Genomic DNA, 12,782 nt, shown 5'->3' with positions numbered 1-12,782 from the left:
GGTGACAGTGCCACTGCTGTGGCGAGTGATATTGGAGGCAACAGTAACAGAATAACAGCTGGAGAACTGCTGAGAGCAGCTCTTGCTTGACCCAGGCCCTGACCCTGAACATGGCTGCTCGTGCAGCCACAGATTTCACTTCAGTCTCAGGAGCCCCTCTCACCAGTGTCACTGATGAACGTTTGGCTCCGGGCAGGATAAGGGGCAGTAAGGGGACCCAGTTGCCTCCGAGGCATTTGCTAATGTGAACAAAACATCAGGCGTGAGTCAGGCAGCTGATGAGGTGAGGGTTCCCAATCCAGGAAGAGGCCCAGTGCCTGGGGGGAGCGGGGGGCAGACAGTTGGGAGGTAACCTGGGGACAGCCCCTTCCGTTCCAGAAAGGAAACGAGGCCCAGGCCGCAGTCATGCTTGATAGCAAGGGCATTACTGAGTGCATGTGGAACGGCCCTGGGCTCCCGGGCTATCAAGGGAAGGAAGCCAAGCCCAGCAGAGGGTCTGCTGAGGATGACACTGGGACAAGAAGGCTCCAGGTGCGGTCCGAGCGTGCGCTCTGGGGCGGCCCCTGGGCTTTCCAGCATCTTTGGCGAGCGCCCGCAAATCCCTCCTCTGTGGTCATCATCGACACGCGAATACTGCAGGCCCGCCATGACCAGGCCTCAAGCTTTTCCATTACCCACGGGCGTCCTGCCCCACCCCGCCGCCGGCCGCAGTCCCCCGGCGCACCCACTGCTGGCCTCTGCCAGGACCCCCGGCGAGGGCCTGGCCTGGAAGAGCCTTGCCGGGGTGCCGGCCAGCCTCCCCAGTGTGCTGCCCGGGCAGTGGGCCTTGCCAGGTGTCAGACTCAATTTCCCGACCCTTCTTGTCCAGAGAACCAAACATCTCGTCCCTCCACCCAAGGCAGGTCCTCCCAGGCCGCTTCCTTGGCAGCACGAAGACCCCTGGGGGAAGAGGGGCCAGTCAGACTCACCAGCCAGGCGGGGGGTGGCGGGGGGAGCAGAATGCAGGAAGGTCATTCACCCCATTTGTCACCTACCTCTCAGTAGGCTGCCGGCCAAAAGGGAGGCAAGGTTGCTGGATGGAAGGGCCGGGGGGGGGGGGGGGCGGGGAGGGGCAGCTGCGGGCAGGGTGGATGGAGGTAATGGGGTGGGGGGACGCAGGGCCAGGGGGTCTGGAGACAGGGGTTCAAGCCCCTGACTCACCCTGTCCCGTGGGCAAGACGGGCCCAGCGTTCCGCTGGTAAATAAGGTCAGTGAGTAACAGGACTTTTGAGGTCCCTCCCACCTTCCATTAGTCAGCAAACTTCCCTCCCACAGCCAATCCCACGTCCCTTGCACAGCTTTGCATTGGTTGTTGTTGTTGTTTTTAAACAACAGCTCTGTTGTGATAGAATTCACATACGGTATACTTCGCCCACTTAAAGTGTAAAACTCAATGGTTTTCAGCATACGCGTGGAGTTGTACGGCCATCTCCACAGTTAATTTCAAAACATTTAATGGCCCCTTTAGCCACCACCAACACCCAACGCCCGATCCTTCCGAGACCCCCATCCCCCACCAGTCCTAAGAAGCTACTAATCTACTTTCTGTCTCTATAAACTTGCCTCTTCTGGACATTTCATGGAATCATTGCTCCTTTAGAGAAGGAGGACACTGGGCAGACTGACTGCCTGTTGCCCCCAAACCAGCTCCTGTCTGGGGCCCCCTACTGCCCCAGGCCCTGGGCTCTGCACTGCCAGGCCTTTGGGCCGCAGACTCGTTCTGTTCCCTCTATCTAGCACGAGTCCCATCTCTCTCTCCTTCTTGGTGACCCCTTTCCTTTTCTTCCCCCAACACTCACCAGCCAAACCCCTCTCCCAGGACCACTGTGACATTGTCCACTTCTCACTTCCTTCCCACGGTGGGAACAGTCCTAAAGTAAAAACCCAGTCCAATCACCCTGACCCAGCACAAAATCTTTCTACAAGCCTCCATTACCCTCAGGATACGGCCCGGACTTCTGCCCCCGCCCCAGTGTGTTCTGATCTGGATCCCCCTGATCAAAGGTGTGTGTTTGGGAGATGATTCCAAGAGACAGGAGGGAGGAGAGGGAAAGCACCAGAGCCCTAAGAAGGCTCTGGAGATCTGCTATAGGCAGCAGGGGCTCAATTCTACCAAGATCTCCAGGGATTGCACAGAATGCTACCCAGATTGGTCTGTTCCAGGGACAGGAGACGGGCATTTTTCTGGTGGCCCTCATCCCTCACAGGCCAGGAGAGCTAACCCCCATCCCCACATTCCAGGTTGTACTTGCTGTCGGGCCAAGAGGGCCCCCAGCTTGGAAGGTTCAGACAGAGAAAGATGCTGCAGTCAGTTCTCTTAGAGCACTCCACCCAGATCCCCTTTGCCAGGCTCTGCACCCACACTATGTGGGCTGTGGACCTTGGCCCTTCTCCAGAGAACACCCCTCAGCTGATGGGAATCATTAGCTTGGAAGCTGAGCAGCCTACAGTCTAGGATAAACTAAAATGGGGGCTCCCTTGCCTCGGGTAGGGGGTCAACACTGGGATGCAGTTTATGCTCCAGACCTTCCCTGTGGATCGGGCCGAGAACCGACTTTCTCTGAAGCCACATTCTGCTTCCCCGTCTCAGGAAATCGTGGCACCTAATCCTTAACTCGGGCTCTGCTTCTGGGGAACCCAACAGAGCCAGGCACGTGTGTGCAAGGCAGGGCTGCTGACATCAGTCAGAGCTGCCCACCAAAGCAGTGGGGGAAATCCTAGGCGGGCGGCTACACCAGATCCGCAGCTTCTGACCACAGAGGCCCGACACGTCTCTGTGTCTCCCCTCCTATCTCATTCCTCCCAAACTGCAGCCAAATGCAGTAGCGCAGGAGGAAATGTGTCCCTGGGGAAATGTGGGGCCCACCCCATGTCATGACTGTCTTACTTTGGTCTGGACCACAAACCTCACAAGGCCACGAGGACAAGAACTTGGCTGCACGTGGGCCTCGGAATAGAGTTAGAAGGGCAGACTTGGGGACCAACAGCCTCAGGCAGAGTCTGGCTGGGGGTGGCCCTGTAACTGGAAGGTCAGATTTGAAAAGGAGAGCAGAGGGTCCCAAAGGCAGGCATCAATCAGCCTTGAGGGGGGCCCATGAGGGAATAGCAGTGTTCTCACATGACATTCAAAGTCCCGTGTGGGTGGGTGGATAGTCCAGGGAGCTGAGGGCCAAAAACAGAGGCCGAGGAGGGGTGACTGGCTGGGGGTGGGTGGCGGAGACAGGGACTCAGGTCTGTCGCAGAAGGCTCAAGTCCCACAATCAGGGACGGCCCTGTGAGAATAAGGCCCGCACTCAGAGAGCAAACATGCGGTTAGATCAAGAGCCAGGCTGACTTGAGGTAAAGCCCCAGATGGATGGTCTAGAACTATTTAAGTCCCCTGGTCCCAGGGCAGGTCCAAATGGGCCCAAAGCCTGAGGTGGAGCTGAGCCCACCCGTGAGAGAACAAGAAAGAGGCTATCAGTACCAGGAAAGAGAGCTCCCCCTAGGTCAGGAGGCAGGTGGCCCAACTCTACACACCCAGCAAATTTGAATAAATGCCTGCTGACTGGCTAGCTCTCGTGTAGCCAGTCAACAGCTCTGAGCACCAGTTATTGAACAGCACTCATGTTAGGTGATTTAAGGTCCTGTCCACGTGCTTAGCATCTCTTCTGGAATTGGGTGGATACTGGCTTTCTGCAGACACATTCAGGCTTCTGCCATAGCCTAGCTCCCCCAGAACCCAGGATCATGCCCACTGACCCTCTCAGGGAGGCCCGATGAAAGGGGGCTCCTCAGAGTAGAACCACATTTCCCCTCGGGTTACAGCTGAATGAATAAATGAAAGTATAAAACTCACCTGGTAAAGGTAAATATATAGTCAAATTCAGAATACTCTAATAATTTTTTTTTTATTTTTTAAAATTTTTTTTTTCAACGTTTATTTATTTCTGGGACAGAGAGAGACAGAGCATGAACGGGGGAGGGGCAGAGAGAGAGGGAGACACAGAATCGGAAACAGGCTCCAGGCTCTGAGCCATCAGCCCAGAGCCCGACGCGGGGCTCGAACTCCCGGACCGCGAGATCGTGACCTGGCTGAAGTCGGACGCTTAACCGACTGCGCCACCCAGGCGCCCCTACTCTAATAATTTAATGGTGGTATATATATTACTTTTAACTCTAGTATAAAGGTTAAAATACAAAGGGCTTTAAAATAACTATACCTGGGGTGCCTGGGTGTCTCAACGGCTAAGCATCGACTCTTGATTTCAGCTCAGGTCATGATCTCACAAATTTGTGAGACAGAGCCCCACATCAGGCTCCAGGCTCAGCATGGAGTCTGCTTAACATTCTCTCTCTTTCCCTCTCTGCCTTGCTTTTACTCTCAAAATAAATAAATAAACTTAAAGAAAACACAGCTATACCTACAAGAATTTGTTCATGGGAACAATTCTATTTACAATAGCATCAAAAAGAATAAAATACTCAGGAATAAAGGTAGCTGAGGAGGTGAAAGATCAGTAGAGCGAAAACCATAGAATACTGATGAAAGAAATTGAAAAAGACATAAATAAATGGAAAGATATCCCATGTTCATGGACTAGAAAACAACATTGTTGAAATGTCCATTCTATCCAAAGCAATTGACAGATTCAGTGCAATCTCTATCAAAATTCTAGTGACATTTTTTTTTTTTTGCAGAAATAGAAAACACAATATTGGAATTCACATGGAATCATAAAAAAACACTGAATAGCTAGTGTAATCTTGAGCGAGAAGCTGGAGGCATGACACCTTTTGATTTCAAATTCTATTACAAAGTTATGGCAATCAAAATAATATGATACCAGCAAAAAACCCAGACATATCAGTCAGTGAAACAGAGTAGAGAGCCCAGAAATATGCCCTTGCATGTGTAGTCTACTAATCTTAGACAAAGGCTCCAAGGATACACACTGGGGAAAGGATAGTCCCTTCAATAAATGGTGTTGGGGAAAATTGGATATTTACATGTGAAAGAAGGAAGTTGGACTCTTAAACCCCACACAAAAACTAAACATAAGATCTGAAACTGTCGGGATGCCTGGGTGGCTCAGTCAGTTAAGTATCCAATTCTTGGTTTCAGCTCAGGTTATGATCTCACAGTTTGTGAGCTTGAGCCCCACATCAGGCTCTGAGCTGGCAATTTGGAGCCTGCTTGGGATTCTCTGTCCCCCTCTCTCTCTGTCCTTCCCATGCTCATTCTGTCTCTCTCTCTCTCTGTCTTTCAAAAATAAAAAGTAAAAAAAAAAACTTAAAAAAAAGATCTGAAACTGTAAAACTCTAAGAAGAAAACATAGGGGAAAGTCTTCTTGACATTGGTCTTGGCACCAAAAGCACAGACACCAAAAGCAAAATTAAATAAGTGAAGCTACATCACATTGAAGTCTCTGCACTGCAAAGGAATCAACCAACGAAATGAAAAGGCAACATACGGAATGGGAGAAAATATTTGAGAACCATATATCCAATAAGGGGTTAATATCCAAAATATACAAGGAGCTCATGCAACTTAATAGAAAAAAACAAAATGAAACAAAAATGAAAAACAAGGATCCTAACTTCAAAATGGGCAAAGGACCTGAATAGAGCTCTTTCTCCTCCAAAGAAGACATACAGATGGCCAACAGGTAAAAAAAAAAAAAAAAAAAAAAAAAAAGGCTAAGAGGTATATGCATCATATGCATCATAATCAGTCATCAGGGAAATGCAAATCAAAACCACAATGTGATATGACCTTACGTCTGTTAGAATGGATATTATCAAAAAATTTTAAAATAACAATTGTTGGAGAGCCTATAAAAGAACCTATGGGAACCTATGGGGTACCTGGGTGGCTCAGTCGGTTAAGCGTCCAACTTCGGCTGAGGTCATGATCTCCGGTTCATGGGTCTGAGCCTTGCGTTGGGCTCTGTGCTGACAGCTCAGAGCCTGGAGCCTGCTTCAGATTCTGTGTCTCCTTCTCTCTCTGACCCTCCCCCACTTGCACTTTGTCTCACTCCAAAAAATAAATATTTTTTAAAAATTTTAAAATTAAAAAAAAAAAGGAAAGGGAACCTTTGGCATGCTTGGGTGGCTCAGTTGGTTGGGCATCCAACTCTTGGCTTCAGCTCAGGTCATGATCTCACAGTTCATGAGATCAAGCCCCCCATTGGGTTCTGTTCTGACAGCGTGGGGCCTGCTTGGTATTCTGTCTCCCTCTTTCTCTCTCTGCCCCTCCCCTCTCTGCTCTCTATCTCCCTCTCAAAATAAATTTAAAAAATAAAAATAAACTTAAAAAAAAGAAAAAGAACACTTATACATTGTTAGTAAGGATGTAAGTTGGTACAGCCATTATGGAATACAGTATGGAGTTTCCTGAAAAAATTAAAAATAGAATACCATATAATCCAGCAATCCTAATCTGGATAGCCATCCAAAGGAAATCAAATCACTATCTCAAAGAGCTACTGCACTCTCATGTTTATTGCAGCAATTGTCAAAGCCAAGATATAGAAACAAGTTAAGTGGCCACTGATGGATGTATGGATAAAGAAAATATGGCAGATACATAATGGAATATTATCCAGCCTTTAAAAAGGAAGGAAATTCTGCTCCTTGTGACAATGCGGATAAGCTTGGGAGACATTATACTAAGTGAAATAAGCCAGACACAGAAAGAAAAATACAGTATATCATTTATATGTAGAACCTAAAAAAAAGTCAAACTGATATTAACAACAGAATGGTGGTTACCAGGGTCTCAGGGTTTGCTGAATTGAAGAGATGTTGATAAAAGAGTGCAAATCTTCAGTTATAAAACAAATGAGTCCTGGGGACATAATTTACAGTATGATAGCTATAGTTAATAATAACACATTGTATACTTGAAATTTGCTATGAGAGTAGATCTCAATTATTCTCATGTCAAAAAAAGTATAACTATGGGAGAGGATGGATATGTTAATGATCTTGATTATGGTCAATATTTCACAATGTGTACGTATATCAAAACATCATGTTGTGTATTTTAGATATATACAATTTTTATTTGTCAGTCATATCTCAGCAGAGCTAGGGGAAAAAGAAGAATTAACATCAGTTTTTCAAGAACTCATCCAAAAATAGGAGGCAACATTTCTCAACTCATTCTTTGAGGCCCTGATAACCAAAACCAGACAAAGACAATACAAGAAAAGAAAACTACAGACTAATAATCCTTATGAATACAGACACAAAAATTCTCAACAAAGTACTAGAAAAATGAATCCACTAACATACAAAAAGTATTATACTGTATGACCAAGTGGGATTTATCCCAGGAATGCAAAGTTGATCCAACATACAAAAATCAACTAAGTTGATATACCATATTAACAGAATAAAGGGCAAAACTACATAATCATCTAAATAGATTCAGAAAACGTGTTTAACCAAATCCAACACCCTTTTTATAGTATGCACATTCAACAAACTAGGAATAGAAAGGAGTTTTCTTAATTTGATAAAGAGCATCTATGAGACATTCACTGTTAACATCATACACAATGGTGAAAGCCTGAAAATTTCCCCCTAAAATCAGGAATAAGAGAAGGGTGTCTACCCTCACCACTTCTATTCAATGTTGTATTGGACATTCCAGTTAGGGCAATTAGGCAAGAGAAAGAAATAAAAGCATTAAAGTTGAAAGTATCAAGCAGAATTATCTCTGTGGGCAGATGACCGCATCTTGTACATAGAAAATCCTATGGAACAGGCAGACACACACACACACACACACACACACACACACACACACATGCCCCTTTTGGAACTAATAAATTAACCAAGCTTGTAAAATATAAGAGAACTACTAACAAATCACTGGAAATGAATACTTCAAAAATGAAACTAAGAAAACAATTCTTCTCATCATATGCAAAAATTAGCTCAAGTTATCATAGATCTAAATGTAAGTGCTAAATCTATAAAATTCTTGGAAGAAAACATAGGTGCAAATCTTTATGACCTTGGAGTGGTGAAGGTTTATTAAATACAAGGTGAAAAACACAAGCAAAAATAGAAAAAAACAAATAAATTGGATTTCATCAAAATTTAAAACTTTTGTATATCAAAACACCATCAAGAAAGTGAAAAAGACAACCCACAGATTGGGAGAAAATATTTGCAAACAGTTTATCTAATAGAGGACTGGTTTCCAGAATATATAAACAACTCTTACAACACACTACTAAGAGATAAATAACCTATTTTTTTAATGTGAAAAGGATTTTAATAGACATTTCTTCAGAGAAGATGTACTTACAAATGGCCAATAAGCACATGAAAAGAAGTTCAACATCATTAGTCACTAAGAAAATGAAAATCAAAACCACACTATGATGTATCAAAACCACTGTGATGGCTATAATAAAAAAGAAAGACAATAAAAAGTGTTGACAAGAATATGGAGAAATTGGAACCTTCATACATTGCTGGCAGAAATATAAAATGGTGCAGCCACTCTGAAAAATAGTTTGGCAGTATCCTGCAAAGTTAAACATAGAGTTACCAAAGGAACAATTCTACTTCTATGTATATACCCAAGAGAATTGAAAACATATGCTCACGCAAATACTCAAACACAAATGTTCAGAGCAATGTTATTCACGATAGCCAACCTCATGCCCATCTACTGATGATTGGGTTAATAACATAGTATATCCATACAATGGAATAATATTCAGCTGTGAAAATGAATGAAGCTCTGATACGTGCTATAACATGGACTTTGAAACTTGGACTATGCACTTTGAAAACATCATGCTAAGTGAAAGAAGCCAGCCACAAAAGGTCACATATTCTATGATTCTGTTTATATGAAATATCCAGGATAAGCAAATCCATAGGGACAGAAAGTGGTTGCCAGGGACTGGGAGGAGGAGAAAATGAGGAATGTCTGTTAATTGGTATGGGGTTTTGGGGGGGGGGGAATGAAAACGTTATGGTATTAGATAATGGTGATGCTCGTGTGACACAATGACTATATTAAAAAACGATTGAATTATACACTTGAAAAAGGTGAATTTTGTGGTATACGAATTATACTTCAATAAAAAAAGAAAACATAAGAAATCTGTGTCTATATCTACTAAAATTTGTATTTTATAGTCAAAGTTTCCAACAAGGAACAATTCCAGGCCCAAATGACTGGAACTGGTAAATTCCAACGGCTTCACTGGTAAATTCTAGTAAACAATTAAGGATGAGGTAATAGTTAGAGACTTTTAGAAAATATAAAAAGAAATACTACCCAACTAATTTAATGAGGCCAGTGTTAACTCTGATGTGAAACCAGACAAAGATATTGCAAGGGCAAAAAATCCTCACAAAAATAGATGAGGGGTTAGCAAACCTTGGCCTCTGGGCCAAAAGACAGCCTGCAATCTATGTTTATTAAAACATAGCCACACCCATTAATTTACATATTGCCCATTGCTGCTTTCAAACCATGGTGACAGAGTTGAGTAGTTGTGGCACAGATTATATGGTCTGCAAAGCCTCAAATATTTACTACCTGACTCTTTTAGAAAAAGTTTACTGATTCCTGCTATAGGCCAATAGCTGTCATCAACAAAGATGTAAAAATCCTTTAGAAAGATTAGCAAATCAACCAAGAAATATCCAAAACAGATAAAACATTAAAATCAAGTGGAATTTATCCCAGAAATACAATGTTCGTTTAAAAAAAAAAATCTGGGGTGCTTGGGTGAGCTCAGTTGGTTAAGAGTCTGACTCTTGATTTCAGCTCAGGTCATGATCTTACAGTTCGTGGGATCAAGCCTCAAGTCAAGCTCTGTGCAGACAGTGAGGAGCCTGCTTAGGATTCTCTCTCTCCTTCTCTCTCTGCCCCTCCCCTGCTTGTGCTTTCTCTCTGTCTCTCTCAAAATAAATAAACAAACATTAAAAAAAATATAAAAATATTTAACAATCAATGTAATACAACATATTAATGGAATAAAGGTTAAAAATGACACAGTCCTCTCGATAGTTGCAGAAAAAGCATTTGATAAAATCCAACATCCATTTATGATTAAAATACTTTGCAGCAAACTAAAAATAGAAGGGAAATTTTCCCATCCAGCATATAAGAAGTTTGGAAGTCACCACTCCGTCTTAACAAGTCGAAGGCTGAATAAACTCAAAAATCAACAACTCTTCTTAGATAAATCAGAGAAGTGAGGTCATGGGGAAAACTGCTGCCCCCAAAATTGCAGTGACAGATGAATAACAGAGAATTTACAACTTACTGGAGCAGAAACCCATGAGCAGAAACCAGCAGGAACCAGTGCTGGGATAGGGAATTTCTGGAAGCTCAGTGTAGACGAGTCTGAGAGAGAAAAACTCCAGGGGGATCTAGTCACAGGGCAAACCCCTGCCCCCCCACTGTTGTGACTTTTACCTCCTGGAGCTCTCCCAGTTTTTCACAGTGAATATCAGAGAAAAATTCTCTCTCGCTTCTGGCAGAGGGAGGGAAAACAAGCCATTATGAAATACAACAGAGCATTCTGTTCTCCTTAGCAAAGTCTGCCCTCACAAGAAACTGTCTAATCAGAGCCTCCTTTGCTGGGGTTTTACCAGAGCCTCGCTGACTTGGGGAAAGAGAAATACCCAATGGCAGCCCCCTCTAACTCCCCTGTCCCACCTAAATGGAATTAGATAATGATGATGGTTGCACAACTTGCAAATATACTAAAAACTATTGAATGGTATGCTTTAGAAAGGTGAATTTTGTGGTATGTGCATTATACCTCAATTTAAAAAAAAAATAGAAAGCCCAAAAAAGTCTGTATCTACTAAAATTTATATATTATAGTCAAAACTTACTTCATAAAACTTTCACTTAGAATAATATCCAGAATATCAATCCTACAGTGTCTGCTCTCTGATCGTGATAGAATTAAAGTAGAAATCAAGAACAGAAAGACAGCTAGAAGATCCCCAAATACCTGGAGATTAAACAACATGCTTCTAAACAACGTACGGGTCAAAGAAGAAACCTCAAGAGAAATTAAAAAATACGTTGAACCAAATAAAATGAAAACGTCATTTATCAAAATTTGTGGGATGCAGCAAAAGCCGTGCTTAGAGGGAAAGTTATAGCACTGAATGTATTTAAAAAGAAGAAAGATCAAAAATCAATCAACTAAGCCTCCACCTTAGGAAACTAGAAAAAGAAGAGCAAATTAAACCCACAGTAAGCAGAAGAAAAGAAATAATAAAAATGAGAGCAGAAATCAATAAAATTGAAAACAGGAAATTGATAGAGGAAATTAATGAAACAAAAAGCTGGTTCTTTGAAAAGATCAGTTGAACTGATAAGCCTCTAGACTAGGCTAATTAAGAAGAAGAGACGAAGGGCTCAAATTTAACATCAGAAATGAAATAGGAGACAGTTATATAGGTCTTATGGACATTAAAAGGATAATAAAGGAGTATTTTTTTCGATTCTTTGCCCACAAATTTGATAGCCTAGATGAAATGGATCGATTCCTTGAAAGACACAATCTGCCATAACTCACATGGGTAAGAAATAGACAATCTGAGTGGGCCTATACCTATTAAAGAAATTGAATCAAAAATTAATAACTTTTCCAAACGCAAAGCAGCAAACCTAAATGGGTTCCCTGGTAAATTCTAACCATGAGCTCCATTTGTTCAAGAGATAGAGAACCATTCCAGTTATCCATCTAATCATTTTTGGTAATTGTGGTTATTGAGGAATCAGTCCTGTGGGCTCCATTGGGATGTCTCCCATCACTACAACAGAACTGCTTGGGGCTGTGGCATGAGAGATTGGAGGAAAGAAAAGGAAAAAAAAAAAAAAAAAGGATTTCTCTCCTTTCTCTGAGCTTAGGAAGTCCCTTCCCTGCTCCTTGGGCCAGAGCTAGAAGGTTTCGCCTGGACGTCTCGCTGTTTATGCCAATGACCCTTTTTGGTTTCCAGCTGTATGTGCTCGGGCTGCAGGGTACCATAGAGCAAATGAATTAGTAGACTCACCAGTGGTTCAGGGGTACTCCAAACTTTTGCCTTCCTTCCCAACGGTCTTGCTAATATTGACTTTTCATCGTCCTCGGATAGATCTTCCATGTATTCTGTCCAGGTTTCACAGCTGTATTCAGTAGGAGAGACAGGGTGGAGTATACAAACTCCATTTTACCCAGAACCGAAACCTAAAGATTTCTGGACACACACGAAAGCGGAAAGAATTAATCGCCAGCAGATCGTCTCTTCAACAAATATTAAAGGAAGTCCTCCAGACAGAAGAAAAATGATACCAGATGGAAATACGGATGTACATAAAGGAATGGAGAGCGTCAGAAATGGTCAGGACGTGGGGAAACGTAAGAGCCTTTTTTTTTTCTTATTTTTAAAAACCTTTTCACGAGATCATTGACTCACTCGAGCAAAAGTAATGACAACGTATTGTGGAGTTGGTCACAAGCACAAGCACAATATATGACAGCGTGAGCACAAAGACTTAGAAGGGGAAAACCAGAAATATAATAATAGGGCAAAGTTTTTACGCTATATTTTAAGTGGGAGTATGCTGCTTGATGGTACACTAATAAGTTAAAGATGTGTACTCTCAGCCATAAAGCAATCACTAAATCATAAAAAACTAAGAGTTATACCAAATAAACCAATGAATGAGATAAAAGAGAATCGTAAAAAATATTCAATTAATTCAAAAGAAGGCCAAAAAA

Source organism: Puma concolor, chromosome E3, assembly GCF_028749965.1.
Source record: "Puma concolor isolate L17-30 chromosome E3, mPumCon1.1.hap2, whole genome shotgun sequence".
NCBI classification, from domain to species: domain Eukaryota; kingdom Metazoa; phylum Chordata; class Mammalia; order Carnivora; family Felidae; genus Puma; species Puma concolor.
The sequence above is the reverse complement of the archived record's forward strand: the minus strand, read 5'-3'. Positions refer to the sequence as shown.